The 20,960-nt window shown below is 50.3% G+C and overlaps 1 protein-coding gene across 9 annotated transcripts in view; it reads right to left on the reverse strand.

The window, feature by feature from the left end:
- The window catches only part of raw, a 276,295-nt gene that overhangs the window by 22,050 nt on the left and 233,285 nt on the right, over nucleotides 1-20,960 (reverse strand). For 2 of the 9 annotated variants that reach the window (XM_065437395.1, XM_065437422.1), the window contains exon 1: nucleotides 14,442-14,565. The exons of the other annotated variants lie outside the window; for them this stretch is intronic. The gene's annotated coding sequence lies outside the window, so the exon portion shown is untranslated. Of the gene's footprint in view, nucleotides 1-14,441; nucleotides 14,566-20,960 lie in introns of those variants that run through there. 9 annotated transcript variants of the gene reach the window in all.

Here is a 20,960-nt window from a genome sequence, read left to right on the forward strand (position 1 = left end):
TGTCCTTTCGGGGATCGGTTAGAAGCTATCCTGATCTATACCCTACGGGATTCGTTGGCGGCGCAGTGAAGACAAAAAGATAAGCTGAGAGATTATACGAACCAGACGCAAAGCTCTCCCTGACAGAGAAGGCCTGCGTTCACCGAAGGTATGACATCTGAGAAAACTGCACGCCGTTGAACTGTGCCACTTTTCGACATGTCTGTAACGTAAAAACAGAGGAGACTAGATTTATTGTTTTCTTTCTTTCTCTCTCTCTCTCACGTAGCTCAACACGGAATCCCCATTTCCACACATGTCCACGGTGGCAACATTTCGCAGGTAGCTTGTGAAATGACGAAAACTGCTCTCAACTGACGTTCGTGCGCAAGTTTAAAATATACTATAGGAAAACAATAAAGCACGATACACTGTTAGGTTACTTTTATTAGAACACGTTTGACTCTGTCCGGCTGAAAAAGATGGCTTAGGAGAACGTGAGCGTGAAAATTTCATTTTTGAATTTCGCGCTCGAACTTAGAACAACGCCGATGACATTTTTTGTGTGACGTAAAGAACTTCGCGGTATTTGTGCGTTTTTTATCCTTTAGCGGTCAGAAAAAAAAAATTCTTCATCGCCTGTCAGAATATTCATTTCTTTTTTTTCTTTCTACGCGCTGTAACGATTACCTGTGGCCTCGGTCACGTGATGCCACAGTCAACGAAGTGACCGGGCGGGAAGCTAGAGCGGGCATTTCGAAGTGGCAACACCAACCATCTGTTCCCGCTACCTGCCACCTGCGTGCCTTTCCATGAGCGCAGTTAACACTTTCTACTAGTGCCTCTTCAAACTGGCTCTGCTACGGTCCAAAATGATCTGGAACTTTTCACAACGGCATGTAATGCTACGGCATGTCCCACTGATGTTTCAGTTAACTTCGGCCCGCGTTAAATGCGACAGTACTCCGCAAGTCTACTCTATTTATACAGTCAGCTTGAGTTGGATTGCGCCGGGGAGTCATAAAATACAGTTCGGCATTTCTTACGTGATCTGCTGGGATGACGCCGCAGCCATCGTCTTGGACAGTGTATATGGACGAGCTTTGGACTCATTGCTAAACAGGCGATCACCACCGAAACCGGAATGCGAACAGCAATGCGCTCTGAAGGACGGCTTCGACGTCTTCTCGCTGCGTGTACGCCTCCTTTAGTAGGAGTGCGACCTTTCGCGCACTTTCTAGGGGCTTCATGCGGGTTTAGCGGTCGCAACGCACACAAAAACCCTTAGCGGCCGCCGCCGTGCCGTGTTGTCTTGTGAGCCTGGCAGCCGCGTTTTCGCAGCTAAGTTGGCGTGTACACTCTCCAGCAGTCGCACCCGAGGGGAAAAAAGGGTCTGCAACGCACACTATGACTGCGCTATGCGGTGAGCTATACGCGACAGGAACGCTTTATGAATCTTCTCAGCTTCCACTGCATTCTCTCTTCTGTCTCACGCAAGACACTGATGACAGGAGCCATTTCTCCGGCCTGCGTTCTATGGGTCCGAGCCGTCTATTTCACTTTTTACGTACTGTTTAACGCTGCCGTCGATATGAAGTCCTGGCGATTTTTCTTTCTCGCGTACGCTATTCATTGCTAAGCAGAGCGAAGAAACACCAGCAAGAAAGAGAGAGAGAAAGAGAAAACGCCGATGACATTGCGTGGATGGTACTTTTTGTCCCGTTCCGACAGTTGCTCGCGTGGAGGCAGCAGCCAAGCACCGATTAGCCTCGACTTTTGCTGGAGGAGCTCCGCGACGGGTGACGCGACGCCGATTAAACGTAGAAGCCATATAAAGTCAGAGGCAGCGGAAAACAAAGAAAAGTGAGGCCCGTGCCAACAAGCCGCCGTGCAGATAGCGTATTGTGACGCAACCGCGAGGTCACCCCCACTGCCGTCGCGTGACGCTTGAGTCGATAGGCGGCGCTGCTGCAGAGACGGGGAGGAGTGCGAGCCCGCTGTGTGCCGCTCGCTACCATCGCTGCCGCTCGCCAGACACCGTCGTTGCCACAGAAGGTTCCGATCATCTGACGAAGCAACGGTTCATGCGAAGCCTCTGGGCTACGAACGTGGGGGCTGAGCGCACGATTTTTTTCCACGAGTTAATGTATAATCACACTATATACAGTCACTGGAAACGCCATATGCAAGTGTAACGTAACGAACGCCGGTACGCGAGCCGCCATTGGCCAACGAACGTCATTCTCAAGGAAACGTTACGACAGTCGCGCGAATCTAGCCTTACAATGAGCGCTGCTTATAACGTTTGGTAAGACACGTTACGTTCTCTTACTCTGGAACTAGCCAGCTTGGCTGGCGAGGTAATAAGCTACACCGAGCAAGGGTGCCAGACCTGGGCAAATGCGGTTCTTGTGCAGCTGCAGGCAAGATGCGTTTTTGCTCGGTGCCGGAGTGTGAGCTCACACAGCGGCATGTCCGCGCATCGATGCCTCGTGCTGCCCTCAAGCTGTCGATGAGAAACTGCTGACTCACAGAGGAGGAAAGCAGCTCAACTTTACAGCGACTATACTGTAATTTATAAATTACGTTAATGAACTGCATAGAGATCATCGTTGCAGTAAACTGCTTTCCATTTCACTTCAGTCATACACGAATGGTAACCTTGCAGCGAACTCCACTGGGCGAACAGGAACTTAAACAATGCACCTGTTCGCCTATCGCAATGCGCTGTTAGTAAAGCTTTGTCTTCATAATTTCGTTGTGTGGTTCGGTACAGCAGTCAAGAGTTCAAAGCTAGGCGCTGTACTAACAACGTTCCGCCTGCGAGCAATGTTTATCTGTGCCTGAGCCTGGCGCGTTTTACTGGCTTTGGTGAGAGTATAAACTCTACCTCGGCGACGCAGCCTATCCGTATACGAAAAGCCCAGTAGTGCTCTATAGCCATATAGGTATTTTATGTTGCTCTAGTTACAGTGCATTTCCTGGCCAATGTCTAGAAGGGGCACAGCCACAAGTTAACACTGGTCATAGCGGAGCTGGACCAATTTTACCACTATTTTGTCTCCTTAGTTTGGACTAGGATCTGCAGGTTCATCTTCCTCCTGGGATAACACGAGCTGACGAATAAAAATGCCTATTCATTCCGCAATGGCCAACAGCCGTGCGCGCGAGAACCGGGGCTGCGAGGAAACGGCCTGTCGTCTCTGTGACCACGCTGGATAGACTGGACGGTCGCCCCTTGACGGAGGAGAAAACCGTCGGTCCATATCGTCATCAGCACAGAAGCCTCTAAACGGTTTGCTTCTTTCCTCAAGGAAATGCGGACAGAGTGATCTACTTTTTTAGGAGTTATCGCGCGCTGCATCGCCTTTATGTGAAATTTTAAAGCGAGGTTTTCTTTGCCTCTTCCTTCGACTTTCGCACTGCTGCTGTTGCTGCTGCTGCCTTGTACGCCGCGTCGGGAGGTGGCTCAGAGCATGCACGTACATGGCAGGAGCGTGGCAGACAAGGAAGGCGACGCGAGAAACTCGTTTGGACTTTTTAATCGATGCCCTCTGGAGCTCCCTGGGCGTCGCCACAATATGATCGTGAAAGTTGCAATTATCCATGACACCCCGCAAAAGCATTGCAGAAACTGCAACAGCCCAGAGGGAAGGTAGGGAGGGGAGACACAGAAGTGGTAGAACCGACGCAGCCACGAAACGAGTGAATGACAGCCTTGTCAACCTTCGCTCGCAGTTCCCACATACGTGGAGGAGGGCGGGAAGAGGAAAAGGTGACTTTAGAAGGCGAGGAAACGCTACTACTAGAGACGACAGCGGTTGTGGACAAACTGGATAAATTTAAGTTCAACATACGGTGCCGTACGTTTCTGCTATTTCTGAAAAATAAACACAATGTAAATTTGTAAAGCGGACAACTGACGCACGGCGTGGCGACGCAAAGCCACAACACCGTAGCGTCTAGGCAACACTACGGAAGCGGCCGCACGCTAAATCAACACTTCTGTGCCCGCCGTGATAGATTTGCGACTACGGCATTGCTCGAGGTCGTGGGTTGGATCCCGACCATGGCAGCGGCATTTCGACGGGGGCAAAATACAAAAGCGCTTGTACATTTAGAGTTAGGTGCTCCTTAAAGAACTCCAGGGGGTCAAAATTAGTCCGTAATCGGCCACTACGGCGTGTCTCATAATCTAATTGTGGTTTTGGAACGTTCAACCCGATGATTCAATTAAAGTTTAGCACTTCAGCCACGATGCCACGTGTCGTATGAGGCAATGACAATTCTAACCCTCTCGAACATTATGAACAATGATGCACCACAACGCCTCAAGCAAGCACGTCTCGCTCTGTTTTCTGTGTATCACTCGACGTAATCGACGAAAGCTTCGCTTACGTCGATTCCCACAGTGCGTGGGACCAACGTAATATTTCTTTGTCTTCTTTTTTATTTTATTTAATCTCTCTTATCATATTTAAATTACCTTTACCTCCGCAGAGCTTACTAAGTCCCTCACCTTCCCTCTCTTTTTTCCCTCTTCCTTCCTGGGGCAGCGTGCTGCACATTACCCAACTTTTCTCTTCCCCCTAGACAAGAATCTCCCGCGTGTAGAAGGTACAGTATATGTCGTCGAAATAGCACACCTGATAGTACAGATTTACAAAACATGATATACTCCTATTACCCTGGCGAAATTGTTCTGTCCAAGGGAATGATTTATACTTAACACGTAAACACATACGACAGTTAATTTAATAAACAAGATAAACCACATTAGCCAAGCTGTCACTGTACGCCATGCAGCAGTGTCGATTCATATACATATTTCTGCAATATGTAAAAAAAGGAAAAGAAAAAACCCTACAGGTTGTTGCAACGCGAGGAGCATACACTATACTCGCAAGCGTATTTCACGCTTTGGGGAACGAACGTTGTGTCTGAAGACCAGTGCTCAGAGCAAAACTCGAGCACTGTCAGCGACGCGCGTCCAACCCAAGTTGGATACAAAAATTTTATGCTTTGCACATGCTTATAGTGTACTGTACACATGCTACATTTCGCTGTACCGAAGTGCGCGGGAGGCAGATGTTAGGTTTATTCGATTCTGTATAGGTGCACGGCATCTTAAAGGAAAAAAAGGTGCAGGTGGTGCCGGTTGTGGTGCGCCCACCTGCTGCAAGGTTGAAGGATGCACTGCACAGCGGCGATACCTGCCTTGCACCCGTGCAATCGAAGACGGTAGCGCAGAGGGCCTACGTGCAGCAGAGAAACTCGGTTCAATCGAATAAACCTGCTCGTATCGGTCAGTCCGTCTCAGTGAGCGCAATACACACTGTGATAGGGATAGAAGGTCTCAGTGTTCCAAGAAAAGCGACAGCACAGGATCATGCTTACACCGTGTCGAATGCAGAATAGACTTGAAAGAGAGAGGAAATAATGGTCTATGTGGAGGTGAGCGACCGGCTTTCGTCGAGGTGGTCACGATTTCATGGTGCGGCTGTCAACCGTTGGACAGGGCTAACTCAACGGACTAAGTCCGCAGTTTGTTATAACACGTGACACCCACTTCCGATTTCAGTGATGTAACGAGGACAAGCCTGAATATATGCCCTGCAGTTGGCGCGCGTTTTGAACTGATCGTAATTAAGCGGGCTCACGTATCTGCTTCATTTTCGCATCTGCTTCCATCGGCGGTTGCGGACATGCTGCAGACGGATCGGTCGCGAACTCCCGCCTTGCTGCTTCTGTGTGTGGTAAGTTTCCTTTAGATTGATGCTCCCTACACAGTGTTGGCAACAAGAAGGCGCCACAGTGCCGCTATGGCATAATGAAAAAGGTGAAACAATCGATAATAATAAATCAATAAAGGCTCTATGTGTCGTCTATAGACGCAAATGCGACCCCACCTGTCGGCATGTTCGATTAGTCGGCTAAGACATCGTCGGACAAACGGGCTAATGGCGTCGGCTGCATGGCCGGATTTTGCGGGTCTACAGCGGAACCGGTTTGCATTCGCGGGCGCCTGACGGAAGAGACCGTCAGAGCTGGGGGGCATACGAGGCACACGAACCATTCCGGACTCAAAAGGACTGTGACGTATGATGTATTATTGCCGGATTATTGGTCCAGCCATGTGGTAGCATTCGAGCTGCCTTCGTAAATGGGCATTGTAGGCTATTGACAACGCCATGGCCAAGATGTCCTGCCGTAGTTCCAGCACAAAAAAAAAACTGCGCGAGCTTACGGCACACGACGGTCCTACAGTGACAGACAGGGCGATCCGTGAAACTCCCACAGCACGAGGCAATCGACCCCTCCCAAACCAGGTAACACTCTTCCACCCAAAGTGAGCGTCGGCTTCCATCGGACACAGGCGAGTATAGCGCAGGTCGCGCGACCAACTTGGACGCCAAGCGACGGACGCTATGGAAGTAATGTATTGCGTGCTGGAAGGGGGTTAAAAAAGAAAAGGGAAAGGCCGCGGGCATCGTGTCTGTAAAAGCGAGTGTTTCAGTTTAGTCGCTCGCGGCTCGACTTCTCAGCTGCGCGACCGCATTATTCGCAAAACTGCCGAACCAATCGGCGGCGCGTCGGAGCGAGGAGTTGGAGTATGCGAATGCACATCGACCACATTGCCGGAGCCGATACCACCGTTGCGTACATTTGATTACGATCGTACAGTTGTAGAGAGTTCGTCGCCCACGTGACGAGAGCTTGAGAATAACAGAAAACGAAAATAGGCGAGAGGCCATGTGCGCACTGACTAGAAGGCTTAGATTCGCTTGTGACCTGCTGGTCTTGATGGTAATGACAAATGTTCTCCACTTGGAGGCAAATTAGACGCAGAGGCCTCTCCTTTAACGCGTACTATCTCGACCTTTATTCTGTTTCATTACGAAGACGCAAATTCGCGCGGTGCGAAAGTATAGATGCGAGCGCGCGCAAGGAGCGATCGCGAGACATTTCGTGGTGTCTGTCTGTGAGCCCAAGCTACAGCATATGAAATATGCGGCTCAGAAGCTCTGATCGTGCCAGCACCGGAGAATGACGACTCGCTGCCCTTCTATATGTGTGTCCCGCTGTGGCTGAATTCCACCGGCCCAATTGGAGCGTCAGTATTAACATGGTGAGGGAGCGCAAACCGAGTTGTCGGTGTTCTCCCCGCGGACAGACTCTGAGAGGCCGGAATATTCGCTCCAAGCGGACCAGTGAAATTCCCCACGTTGTATGTAAGTCAACACAAATGGCGCCACATGGTCCTCGCACGTCTTGCTATGAAAAATTCAGTTGATGGTTAGTATACCAGTTATTGCCAAGGCCGAACCATACAGATTAGCGCTGCCTGATCTTTCTTCGTGTACGTGTATACCATATACATTTATAGCGCCTTCAACGGATTCACATCTAAACCGAAGCCCTGTCAGCGCGCTCAATGCACCGTCAACCGCGTTAAGCCAGCTGAGCGCGTTCGTGTGCGTGCGTTCACAAGTGAACCTTCCGAGCCGATATAATTGTCTTTAATCAGTAAGTATTATAAGTCATGTGGGGACAATCTTCATCTAACCGAAATTCAGCCTTGGCACGTGCACACTTGCCAGCCCGGCCGAAAGTCGGCTGATTTGTGGATCTTAACACCCTATAAGGCAACACTATATGCGAGAGACGCAGTAGATGGAGGCTTTGGATAAATTTTGGCCCTCCGAGTTCTTTAACGCGCCGTTCAATCAAAGTACACGAACGCTTTTGCATTCCGATGCGGGCGCGCTGCGACCGGGAATCGAACCCAGGACCTGGCACTCAGCACCACAGCCCCTGAGACACAAAAGCTGGTCTTAGCGAAAGGCGTCGCGACAGTCGAAGCGTCGTAGAAGGTTCGCTGAAACAGTTCGTGAGACTAGTTCGCGGGTCTCAGCGCAAGCTCTGAATGCGAGCCGCAGACGCAAAGATGCGACACTTTCCTCTCCCGTTCATTCGATGAAAATATGTCATTACTCATTTCGCCGTGGCCCGCTCACAGGCGCAGTTATAGAGTAAGGCGCATCATGCATGGTGTCATAACCCGCTTTGCAGCGTCTTTGGGTCACGATACAATTTTGCACTCGAAACAAGGAGGAAGAAAGATGGCTATGGAAAGAATGAAATTCTCAAAGAAGGAAGCAAGTCGTAGAAATAACCATGCAGTCTCGACTCGGTATATGGGGTTTGGCCAATATCGGTTCGAGACTTGATAGTCCGAGACTTGAGATTCGACTCCATCGTGGGAAACATACCGAGAATCGTCTTCAACCTGCTTGCTGACATCACAGAGCGAAGGCAACAGACACCCCGCAGACAGCGAAAGGGACCGACGATCGGTATAGAAAATTCATTGGAAAAACGCTCGAATATTCTGTCTATGAGCTCTTGTAACTATAAGAAAGCAATGCATTTTTTGCGCTCTTGTTGTTAAACGTGTCATATTTAACAGCTCACAGTCCTGCAAGAACACGAAATACCTACTATACTGTATGATGAGAAGCCAACAAAGACGCCAAGGACGACATAGGGGAATTTACTTGTACTTACTAATTGAATTAAAGAAATGATAAATCAATGGCAATGAAAGTAGACGAAAAAACAACTTGCCGCAGGTGGGGAACGATCCCACGTCTTCGCATTACACGTGCTGTTGCTGCTATCGTGCACTATACTGTGGACGACAACAGCAACAGCACACTTGTTGACAAGTTTCCGTCCCTCACAGACCATGAGCGGCGCGCAAGTCCGTTAGTATGGATTGGCAAATAAAGATCTGTCCTGCCGCGGTGGATCAGCGGCCACAACGTTCTGTTGCCTATAGTGCGAGGTCGAGAGTTCGATTCCCGGTAACGGCTGCCTTACACCTGTAGGAAATGATCGATCGAATGCTTGGGTGTGCACTTCTTAAAGCCCTCAATGCGGCTTCTTCAACAGCCAAGGCGAAACTTTGGTGCTTGAAATCGAAAGAATGAGTGAATAAAATAAATAAAACAAGTTGGTAGGCGATTCAAACCCCTACTTGAAGTTCATCAAAGATAATGTCTTCCTGAGCGAGTTGGGGTGAGAATGGAGAGGGAGTCACTGCGCACGGCACTCAATGTCGCGTCACCCCTTGCGTGAGGGGAGTAGAAGGAGCGTCGGGCTGCTTATTATTATTATTATTAGTTCACTGTCTTCGGGATCGGTTCGCATATTTAGAGTGAATAAACCTGCAAGAAGAGTCCACATTATGAGACTGCACTGCCTTCGGGGTTGTCTCACATTTTTTTTAGACTGCACTATACTCGGGATCGGCCCACAAAGGAGGGTAGAAACGCGCATACCCGATACGGAAAAGTGGAGGGTCACTCGCTTAGTTTAATAAATAAATACAGAATGGGCCTTCGGCGTTTCCGGCAACGTTGTGTAAACCGACTAACTGCTCTGCACTCAGCTTCGCGCTAAAGCCCGGCAGCGCTTCACTTATCATCACAACGAGGCGCTCGACGACCGTCGCCTGTCCAAGGGGTCTCGCGTGCCGAACGCAGGTTTGCCGACATAGCGCACACAGCGCGCGCGGCGGGGAAAGGAATGCCCGCCAAAGGGATCCATTTCTCGTCAGGGTGCAACAGGGGCGTCGTCCTTGGGGCGCGCCTTTCTCCGCAGTTTCGCCTCACGCATTGTGCATCGATTCGGAGCCACTTCGAACCTCTCGGAGGGAGTCGTCCCCCCGCACCCGTCTGCAGGCGTTCCTGCCTGAAGCCACGGCCGGCAATAAAGGTTCCAGCGGCATATATGCTGCGCTGTGCGAATCGCCGCAGCTGCGAATCAGAGGGGCAGAAGGCGCCGTCGCGTATACTACGTATATAGTGCACGCAGCATCACTGGCGCCGCTACCATCATGGTGTTTTTTTCTCTGCCCTCGCCTGCGGCAGTAAAGATATTATTCAAGTTGCAAAGGTCATCGACGAGAGTCTGTTTCGAAATAGGGTGCAGGTGCAGCAGCGCCCATCGCGCCCTTCTCCTTTTCCAAGCGCCGTCGGCTTCAATACGGGACACCGCTTTCTCCAGCTGTTTCCCCCTTCTCTCTCCGTGTTGTTGCCTTGCGTGCATGTGCGCGGAAAATTTGTTGAAAAGACAACTTGGCGTGGAGGTGTAAGCACGTGTAACGACCTACTCCGTCGAATGAATCGGCAAAACGACCGCAGAAACTGCAGCGGCAGAGAAGAGCTCGCACGCACCTGGATGGGTATGCGTATAGAAGGGTCCGGCGCTACCGATCGAGGCTCGTGGCCCCCGCGCCGGCAAATGCCCCCACTGAAGATCGCAGGACCGCAGAGCGGGCTTTGATGAGAAAAAAATCATTTCCGAACACCGAACGGACAGATCGAAACCACCTAGTTGGTTTTTATAAAAGTTGTTCGAGCTGGAATGTCGCATGGGGCGTGAAATGCGTACGACTGACACATCTGTCACCTCATATGACGCGTTTAGCTTGCCATTACATGAACTTGCATTGGTGGACCAATCAATGACTGTCGGAGTGACGTTTTGTCCAGAGCATTGTTTTCTGATTCGGTCGGCGGTCCTGAGGTCTCTGAGCCGGTCCTGAGCCGGTCTGTATACACTGGTTGCCTCCCTGTCTTTCCCTCTCTCCTTTCGGGGATATATCTTCCAGTGTGCGCTGATTGGCTAAGCCACTGTCAAGATTTTTTCGTCACTCCCATGAGGCGTCGCGCTGAACATTACGCTGCAGAAAGATAAAGTATACTCCAAGAGTGATCTAACGAGAATATGGGCACACTAGTTCTTCCCCATATTTAGTGAACGGTATGCTTATCCTTTCTCATTGCTGTCGTTATATATATGTATAATCATTTTGCACGCTTCTCAACGTATGCTTTGTCAGCTATAGTTACACTGAAGTGGGCCGGCACGGTAAGCAGTGCTGAAGGGCTGTGTACCTGTAGCTTTATACGCACATATCCCTCAGACCTGACTCTATCATATTTCATCCCTTCTTCAGATCAGGCCGACCTCCCCGCCTTCCTTTCTATTTCTAGTCTGACGATGCGTAAACCGAGGACAAATAGGAATAAGTAGGAAATACAAATAAACAAACGGCTGCCGCGTGAGCTGAACCGATAGCGACAACAAGAGGCATATATATTTTTCGTCTGAGATTTCCCGCAGAATTATAGGACTTTTTGCGCACTGGCACGCATTATCGACAGAGGCAACGACGCAAGTCGCGAGGAAAACTGTTTCGCGCCCAGGCATGGCCGCACCACTAACTTGGTGCTTGAACCAACTTCGTGCTTGCCTTCTGGGTTAGCACCGCCCACGGGCAAGCGCGCATTGTACACGGTCAAGAATGCCATCCCATTATTACGTCGCTACAAGCCAATTACACGAATATACGACGAGGGTCATTGTCGGGCTGCCCCCACGTGGTCAAGTTGTCCTGCACGCATAGTACCTCCCGCAAAGAAGAGATACCTCCACCGAGCCCGTGCTGCAGCACAACCTGCAAGTTGCTCCCAACGTCGACGAGAGGAGCAACAGCGAAGCCGAGCCAGCGCCATCCGAAGCCGCGTCGCTAATTGCGCGCCTTGTTGTTTGCAGCGCTGGAGCGTCGCCGCACGACCGAATGCGCGCGCATTTATCTCGCTCCGGTGATGCGTGCCCCACTGCACGCTTCTCTTGGCTGGCGATGCGTGTCCGACAAGGCGTTCCCCGGGCGGTGTGTACACACACACACAATCTGCGGCCCCGCTGAGGTCGCGCTCGGTGCATATGGCACACCTGGTCCCCCCCGCTGCTAAACGTCCCGCTAATAGAGACCGCCCGCGGACACCGTTTAGCGGTGCGACGTCTTCGAGACGTACCTGAGAGCGGCGTCAGGCTCGACAGTCGAGCCATCGCCGTCACCGAGGGCCTCCGCTATCCTCCTGACCTTGGCTGGAAGAGTGCTTGGCCTCGGAGGAGACACGCTTCCGGCTATTTTTGGCCTCGCGTTCTCGCTAAGCACCTCAGAGTTTCTTTTTGCTGTTCGCGGCCTCGGCATATAGTCGCCGCCACATCTTGTAAGGTAAAGTCTCGTCACAAGGAAATGGTAAGCTTTTACGAATATATATATGTAATTTTTTTCGTCGAGGTTTCTTCACGTCACGTCGTGCGTCTGAGTATACTGATTTGCGTAATGAAGTTCATGGACGACTGACAATAACCCACTATTTTCAGTTGGAATATAGTGCGCTGGTCGCACAATGCGACGAGAAGAGCAAAAAAAAAAAAAATTACGGGAGACGCACGACTCAACGACATTGGACTCGCGCGTAGTGACGCATCGACGAGCGATTCGAACGAAATTAGCTCTTGCTAGAAGTGTTCATTATCGCCCGTTCTTACTCTGGTCCTCCAAGCGCTTCTGTTCTGAAAGTAAGAATTTTCTAAAGAGTTAGTTATATGCCGCAAGGATTGGGATTGGACCGCAAGGAAGTGTTGCACATTTTACTGACATTTCTACGAGAGGACTCGTAGTGACAAGGTACCTATGACTCGGAAAGAGAGACTCAAGCGGAGATGTTGCCGTCCTATAGCCTGTAGAACTAACCCTGCTTGTAGCAACGTTATCACCATTTTAATCCTTGCTACGTGTATTCAAAAATCGCGACTGCAGCAGGCGGCGGCGAACCCAACGGTCGTCTGGGTTGATTCGCAATTCACGCGTGCCTCATGCGATGTCCCCTCGCCGCACCAGCAGCAACGATCACCCGCCGCCCCGGGATTGACGACACCACTATCGTCGCGTGCTCTCGGACAGGCGTTGATTCATCGACGTGCCCCTCCTCTCAGTGTCCTCATCGAACAAGCGACTCAGACGTCGTGGCGTCCTTTCGCAGCCGCCCTGGGTGGGTCGCCTCTTTCGGGCTCGGTCGCTCAGCTTGTTGCGGCTGCCAGGAAACGCACCAGGGTCGCCGCAACGCGGCTTCCGCAAGGCAGGGATGTGGCCTCGCTCGAATGAAGTGGAGCGCCGAGATGCTCCGGCGGCCGCCGTTATGGTTGCGTTGGCAGTGCGCTCGCAGTGCGTGCTGCCGACAGGTTACCGGTCGTGTCGCGAGGATAGGCGCTGTGGCGGTCAGCATGGCACGGGTGTGTCCTTCCAAGCCTCCCCCCGGCAGCTCTTTTGAACCCAGAAAGCTGTGGTCATTGTTTAGACCATTCTCCGTTTGCTCTCGCTTCCTATACCCGACAGATCATTCTTCACCGAACTTGCAGTTCAAGCCTTTAAATTTGAATAAATAAATAAATAAATAAATAAATAAATAAATAAATAAATATTACAGACTCCTTACCTCCTTCTACATGAACTCAATTTCAATGCTTGGACTCGGAAGAGGCTGCAGCCGCAGCCTCTTCGGGGCCACAGTAGCTTCGCTCAGGTTGATGTATCGCCTCGTGTGTCCGTTTTCCCACCGTTATCGTCGTACATGTCACGTAATCGTTTGCGCTAGATCAAAAGCAGTAGTCGAACGTCGCGTGATGTATGATCGTAAACAACGCACACTGCGGGCACCAAAGATCGACGTTCACGTGCAAGACAAACGTTGGCAGCCGCCTGCTTTATTCCACCACATTTGCAACCGACCCGACCGCCATATCGCGGAGGTGCTGCACGGAGAGTTACTGCTGCCGCTCGCTCACAGCTTCGTCCTATCATCGGCGCCTCGCGCACCTGGCCGTTAAATCAGATAAAGTCCCTCAGTGGCGTTCCCTGGTACCGGCCGAGCCGTGCGAGGACTGAACAGATGGCGGCACACGCGCTAGATTACGGTACGCAGTGGATGAGTGAAACTTAGTTATGTTACTCAACGCAGACGACAGCGCCGACGCAAAAAGAAAAAAAAAATGAAAGAGACGCTCGCACAGATGCAGTCCCTGCGAAGCTGCTCCCACGATAAGCGCGGTGGTTTGCGCCATGGATATCTGATGTGGAAGCGCGGCGGTGCTGTCTCCGCGACGATGCGCCGGCGCAGGCACTCGAGCCCGTCGGGCCGGGGTCTGTAGGCGGACTGGCTTCCTCTGCAGGAACGCATTCGGGATATCCGCGAGCAGCGCCCGCACAGCAGACCGCCTGACGCCGAGCGGCGACCAGTCAAGCGGCTGTGCGCGCGCGCCTTTCAAATAGACGCGCCGCTTCGAATGGGGACGATGCGTGGGTGGAGGACGCGCCGCTCCTTCTGACGAAACGCCGCGCACTGGCTTCGCTGCTGCCGACTGCCTCCGACTCACGCTTTGCGCTCGCTGAAAAAACCACCCTCGTGCGCGCCATCACAAAGGCGTCGCGCAGCCTTTAGGGTAATGACGGAAGTTGACAAGCACGCTCTCGGTAGTTTAAAAACAGACAGGTTGCGCGCTCACAAAACACGCGAGGCAGGCCTTTCGTTGGCGGCACTCACCCATTCCCCGTGCAGGGCGCATGGTGTCTCCGATGGCTCGCGGGCCCGCAGCAGTGAGAGGCGTGCAGCGACTGCGTCGTATCCAGAGTGAGCGCTGTTCAGGCGAGCAAACGACGGAGGAAGGGGGGGGGGGGGGCGCAATGCCGAGCGCGTATCTCTCGCGGGCGCACCAGTCGCTCGACTGTGGCCGGCGCACCCGAAGCGCGGCCCTTTTGGCCGGCCGACTCGTCGGGGCGGTCGGACGGCTTCCTGCGCGCAGACGGCGCTGCCGCTGCAACAGCCGCCGCCCGACACGCGGTGACCGCGCGCGCGCGACGACTCGGCGGACCGCGAGCTCTGCCGAGCAACGCGTCGTCGTCTGTTGCGGCTCTCGACGGACGGGCAGCTAAATGCATTCCATGGCGGAGTGTTCGACCGGCCATCCGAGATCGCTACGCCCACTTCTGTATTCCCAATCACACGCGCGACAATTGAGCGCGTTGTTGGCAGCCTGCTTTCCAAAACGACCTCGATAATCGAGTAAACAAAACGTCTGAGAGAGCCAAGGATCGTAAGCAGGGGCTGAATTCACAAAGCTTTTCGTTCATAAGTGTTCGTTGCCATTGATCTATTGCCTTCGCTAATGACAAGCGTGAGGAGTGGCTGTGATTCGCTCTCAGGAACAATTAATGCTAAGAGCCTTTTGTATATAGGAGCCCAGGTTGGCCAGACTTCCCAAACACAATTAAATGTTGAACGCGAGCCGTTGCAAAATGCACTATGTAGGAAGAATTTCCATTCCAACGCATTCAGGAGACTAGATGATCTGAGTGAACAGACAATACTAGAGCACCGTCCCCACCGATCATCGAATCAGAAGGCACTAAAGGCACTTCTGTGCTTTCTAGGAACGTCTGGCTTGTGCGAGCGCCTTTGACTCTGTAGTGCTGTTCGTGGGCGTCTCTCTACCCCCATCTCTCTCTTTCTTTCCCTTTTTTCTGTTCCCCTACCCCCTTCCCCCCAGCGCAGGGTAGCCAACCGGACTCTTGACTGGTTAACATCCCTGCCTTCCTTTTATTTCTCTCTCGCTCTACGAGCTTAGGCCCCAACCAGTTACAGAACAAAGCAAACACTTAATGAAATAACAAAAAGGAAAACACTGAACTCTCGTAGGCACCGCGTCTCACTAACAGCAGGAAACAGATTGCAGCGCGCTCGAGTTTGCTTTGCAGAGAGCGGAGTCGAAGCTGTGTGCACCGAGTGAGCAACCGGTCACCGGTATGGGCAATGCAGCTGTACAGTGCTTGCATCTAACAGGAAGACTAACGCTGAGTCGCCGCCACCGGGTCTTTTTCTTTTTTTTTAAATCCTTATTTTATATATATATATATATATATATATATATATATATATATATATATATATATATATATATATATATATATATATATATGCACAAATTAGTGATGTCTTAACGCCTGCCAGAGATAGGTATCGGTTACGTTACCGACGCGTGAAAAAAAAAAAGAAGAAAGAACTTCCTCCCCCTTTCTCTTCAAAGCATGCTTTCCTGATTAGCGCGTATAGGCTCTTATCAGAAATCCCGCAACTAGGCTTCTCTGCAAGGATCGCTTGACGAAACTACCATATGGTAAATCTCAGGATTGTGTGACACTTAGGGCTGTTGGCATGATATTACAAAAGTTATAGAGCGGAAACGAGCACCATGTGAACAACAGAAGACAACCCACTTATGCGCCAAAGAATTCGTAAATACGTGATGTAGAAAATGATTCTCTGTTGGAATTCAACGTAGTTATCGCGACGTCGTTGCTTTTTGACTGACAAAAGTCCGGAAATATAGCCTGCCGAAGTGTTGGCTGCCCCAGCACCGTCAATAATAGATCCCTACTCCGATATAACGGAAAATTCGGTGTGGAGGGTTGACACAATCTTACAATGCTCATTGCATAAGTGAATCTGCAGTTTATGCGCAGAAAAAAAATAAATAAACAGAGTAACTTGCCCGAAACCTCGCGTAATAGCGCTTGTCTGTTCTTTCTGTACTTGAATTTCTGCGCTACAGATTTCTGTTAACACGGGCAACCTCGCGTTTCAAACGGATGCAACGCTTGAGCGTTCGGGTGACAGTATCGTATACCTCCTCATTGCTCTCACGTCAACGCTGCTTTGTAGCGCTCGCGACCTCGTCAATCGTCGTTTTGGCAGTCAAGACATGCGGTATAGCCTATCTACCTGCGCGATTTCGTTACCGATCGATACCTTCTTCGATCGCGATCGATACCGATCGATGCACCCCTTTCTATAGAGGTTAGGCGTGCTTTCTCGCACGGTACAATTTTTCATAAAGGGAGACCTAACAGAAACACTAAATCAGTCTAGACTGCTAAACAATTCTTCCAAAGCTCTTGTTCATTAGCGTAAGAAAAAAAAAAAGGCCGAAGCTAGGAGAAACTTGCTTTTGAATTTCGATTCTGTGATCTCGTAATGACATCTGCGATTTCACGGTACTTCTTCCCGTTTGAGCCCTTCTGGTGCAGGGAAAAGTCGACGAAATTTGCCGTGTTGTGCTCGCGTTTACTGTCTAATGCAATGTTGCTATTTTTTTTTATTAATAAGTTACCAGCCTCGCCGCCACGGCACGAGACGCTTTTGCGGAGACTTCAAGCTGGCGTCGCCGCCGCGAAGTCTATTCTCGAGCTAAGACGATATACGAATCTGTAGCTCTATTTACAATATTTTCCTACATTGCACCCTCAACACCGCCACCACCACCGAAACGTATGCGTAATCCATCATACAGTGGGGTTCGTTATATTACGGAGACTTCTCAGTTACTCGATTAGCGAGATGGATAACATCTATCGATGCATATATCCTTCGGTAAAGTCAGTACGATGCCCCATGTTGCTGTGATTTTATTCAATATCACCTTAGTGAATGCTTTGTACAACAAATAAATCTGTCTAATAGGTTTATGATTCTTCAATTATTTATCATCAGCCTCCTTGTAGATTAATGACACGTTGGCCTCATTCCAAGTTTCTGGCACGTTTGGTGTGATGAAAGCATTCCGTGTGAAGGTTTGCAAGCTCTTCGGGTACAATAGCTCCGCCGTCATCTATTAGATCTATTGTTGTTCCACCTTCTCCTGCCGCGAGTTCTCCTGGGCGTATCTTGCAAGGGCATTCTAATTTCGTTCCTATGCAGTTACACGCGGAACTTCGATATCTCAGCAACAACGTTTCATCACGGCTACGCGGCTATTGTGTGCACAGTTTAGTATACGGAGTGGTCATTTTTAAGTTTTGCGGAATTTTTGAACATCGCCTGTGGCAGATAGTATAATTTTTGTCCTTGAGCTGGATTATTCTAAGAGGCGGACATTACTAGCACGAGAAATGAAGGTATATTCAACAAACTAACAAACGTTAACTAGATAACTTCTTAATTACTTTACGGTACATATTGCAATTCACGAATTGTAGCTGGTGAGCTTGTAAGAATTATACACACTTGAATCTCGGAGATGACACCAGCTTCGAGATATTATTTCCTAAAGTGTGGGACGAAATAAATGGGCGTTCCAGTTACTTTTGTGCTTCAATGCATGAAAGAGCGTTTTGTTAAAAAAAGGTAAGTGGAACAGTGCATCTTTACGGCGACTTTGATGGCGCATACGTCCAAACTGGTCTCATTCTGGAAGTACACTCCAAGTGGATGCGCCTTGCAATCTCACCGGATACAATCCGCAAATTGCAATAAGTGGCGTAAAGTAATTAATTAATAATTAGCGAATTTTTTTATTAGTTGAATGTGAGTTTCAATTTCTCGACCCGGTCCGCCTCTACGAACAATCCAGCTCAAGGACCAGAATTATGTTATCTGCAACAGACGATCTTTAAGAACTCCGGAGAACTAAAAAAAAAAAAATGATCACCCCGTATAATTTCTCTGCTGTCTTTATTATGTTATCGAAGCTGCTGATGTCACTGCTTCGTTTATCTTCGACTACATGTATATCTTGTTTCTGCCAATGCCAACAATATTTCTCGCTGATTTCATGCTTGCCGCGTCCTTCACTACTTCTCCAATCTTTCCAATTTAACATAACGCAAAGAGTGTGCAGACCCCACGCTCTGTGGAAATCGATGTTATGCGAAGCATTCTTCAGGTACCCGGCTATATAGCATTGTCCCGGGTTCCGAAAAGCGATATCAGGTGGACCAACGCGTTTGTGCAAATTGTGTAGTTGTGTGCGCGTGTGGGTCGCGAGTGTTTCGTGTCTATAACGGCAGCAGCAGCAGCACGACGACGACTACGTTGAAGACGATCGCATGGCGGGCAACGGCGTGCTTTCTGCGCCGGCCGTGCGACGCGAGCTTACGACACGCATGGCGATTGTTGCTTTCTACGCGAGTAGTGGACGCGCGTAAGCTGAAACACAAACGCAAATTGTGACGTCATCAGCGACTACGTGTTATGCAGTCGTATACGTACATACGGCTATGTCAGGTGGTGTACGTCAAAACCACGAATAGCGTTTGTGTTCTGGAGAAGAAATGTTAATTAACTTGGGCGATCATGAAGTCGGCACAGCGTCGCATAACTTATACGTAGCGTGCTGCGAGGAAAATACAGTACTGAGGAAAGTGGGCCGGTCTCTGATTTGGTGAACCCTTAACCAGGCGCCTCAGAACGCGAGCTCTCGCAAGGAAAGAAGACGAGGAAGTGCCACGGGGGGCGCGCGGTCGAAGGTTTCAGACAGCGGGCTTGGCTTTGGAACGAGATAAGTGTGCGTAGCAATGGAGACGAAAAATGAACGAGTGCGATCGTGGGGGCCTAATGGTTAGAGTGCCAGGCCGCCGTGCTCTACGGCAGAGGTTCCATTCCGCTGTCGGTGGCACATTATTTTCTTTTTATTTAAAGCGAGGCGAGGCAGGAACATACTTACCCACCGGCCGGCCTCAAAGTGCCAAGACTGGGGAAAAAGAGAGCGACCGAACTTGGCCATTTCCGTATTCAGAAAACCGACAAACACAGGGCGATATTTTCCCTTTAATTCTAATCACGCCACCTGCCACAAGATTTCTGTAGTCCGAAGCCTCGTCAAGAGCGCCGAAACAATTTAGTCGTCCCCGCACTTCAGAAGGAAGCAAAGAACACAGTAATCCGTGACGTTAGTATGGACGGTTATACAAAGGCAATCGTTAACCGCCGACAGGGCGAGAACGAAAGGAAGACGGCGGCTGCCGACCTACCTAAAGCCCCTCCATCCACGCGCCACCGCCGCTTTGTAGGGGCTTTAGACCTACCCGGCCACGGCACCGTGTTCCGATACGTTACGGCACACCTGCATGCGTGCGGCGAGGGGGTCAGCGTCGCAGACAAGCCTCTCCCCGCGGTCGGTGGCCTCCTCCTTTGTCCACAAGACCGCCGTCCTCTAGGAAAAGCTCACGGCGTTGTGCACGAGATTACCTGCACTGAATGCCCCGCGTCGTACATTGGCGAGACTCAAAAACTTCCCGGAACGTCAACACATGAATGACCTTTTGGCCCGTAAACAGGGGAGGACGCAGTGCTGTGGCAGAACACCACGAGCTTTTCGATCACCACCAGATTAACCCCGACGGCGCTGTCACCTTGGAGAGAGAAAGCAACCACCGGCGGCGGCTCCTTTGGGAATCGTGGCGCATCCAAAAGACGCCGTTTGTAACACCGGTCGTTCGTCGGGAACACCGTTTGCTCGCGAGGACTGCGAAAAGTGTCAGCGTGCGCCTGTCAAAGCGCTGAAAAAAAAAACGCACACAGCAAATAAACACTGCTATACACGCCTCACGCCATCTCACCCATGAAGAAGGAGCCGGTGGGGCTCCGAAACGTCGGCGTTTTGAAAAATAAATTTTGGTTGGAGTTGTCTTTGCTTTCCTTGCTCTTTAATTGAAAGAATGATTCGCATTAAAACGTAGCGACCTGCAGCTTGTTGAAGCGACGGATTGTTTTCCGCGAGCCCCCCGGCGCGCTATACACAATGCTCAGAAACAGTAATTGCACATTTAATCTCTGGCATATAGTTACCAAATGACGCTCCGTTTAGGAATTGGTATCGCCTCCACGTTCATGCCGCTATGCAGGAAATCCAACATAACATGACTGAACATTTGGCACTATAGCAACATAATAAAAGATAACACACTATAACGTGAGCCGTCTTAAATTAGTGCTCGTGTGCCCTGTAGACGTACTCTTAATTTTACGTGCAGCTGTTTTATGGAGCGACGAGCAATCATGATATCTCTTTCGCTGCCGTGTGATGTCTCACAAACCCCTTTTCTAAAGAACTAAAATCTATCAGATAATGGATGTTGCATCCTTGGCACTGTGCCGAATAGAAGTTCGAGAAGTATCCGGACTCCGCACTGTATAAACCTCTCAAATAGCTCAGCTGCTGAAACGTTTTTCATCTGAGAGCGAGGTGGCGGATTTGTTTTCCTGCTGCTGCAGGCTGCATATACGTTT

This window comes from Dermacentor albipictus, chromosome 1 (genome assembly GCF_038994185.2).
Source record: "Dermacentor albipictus isolate Rhodes 1998 colony chromosome 1, USDA_Dalb.pri_finalv2, whole genome shotgun sequence".
NCBI lineage: Eukaryota > Metazoa > Arthropoda > Arachnida > Ixodida > Ixodidae > Dermacentor > Dermacentor albipictus.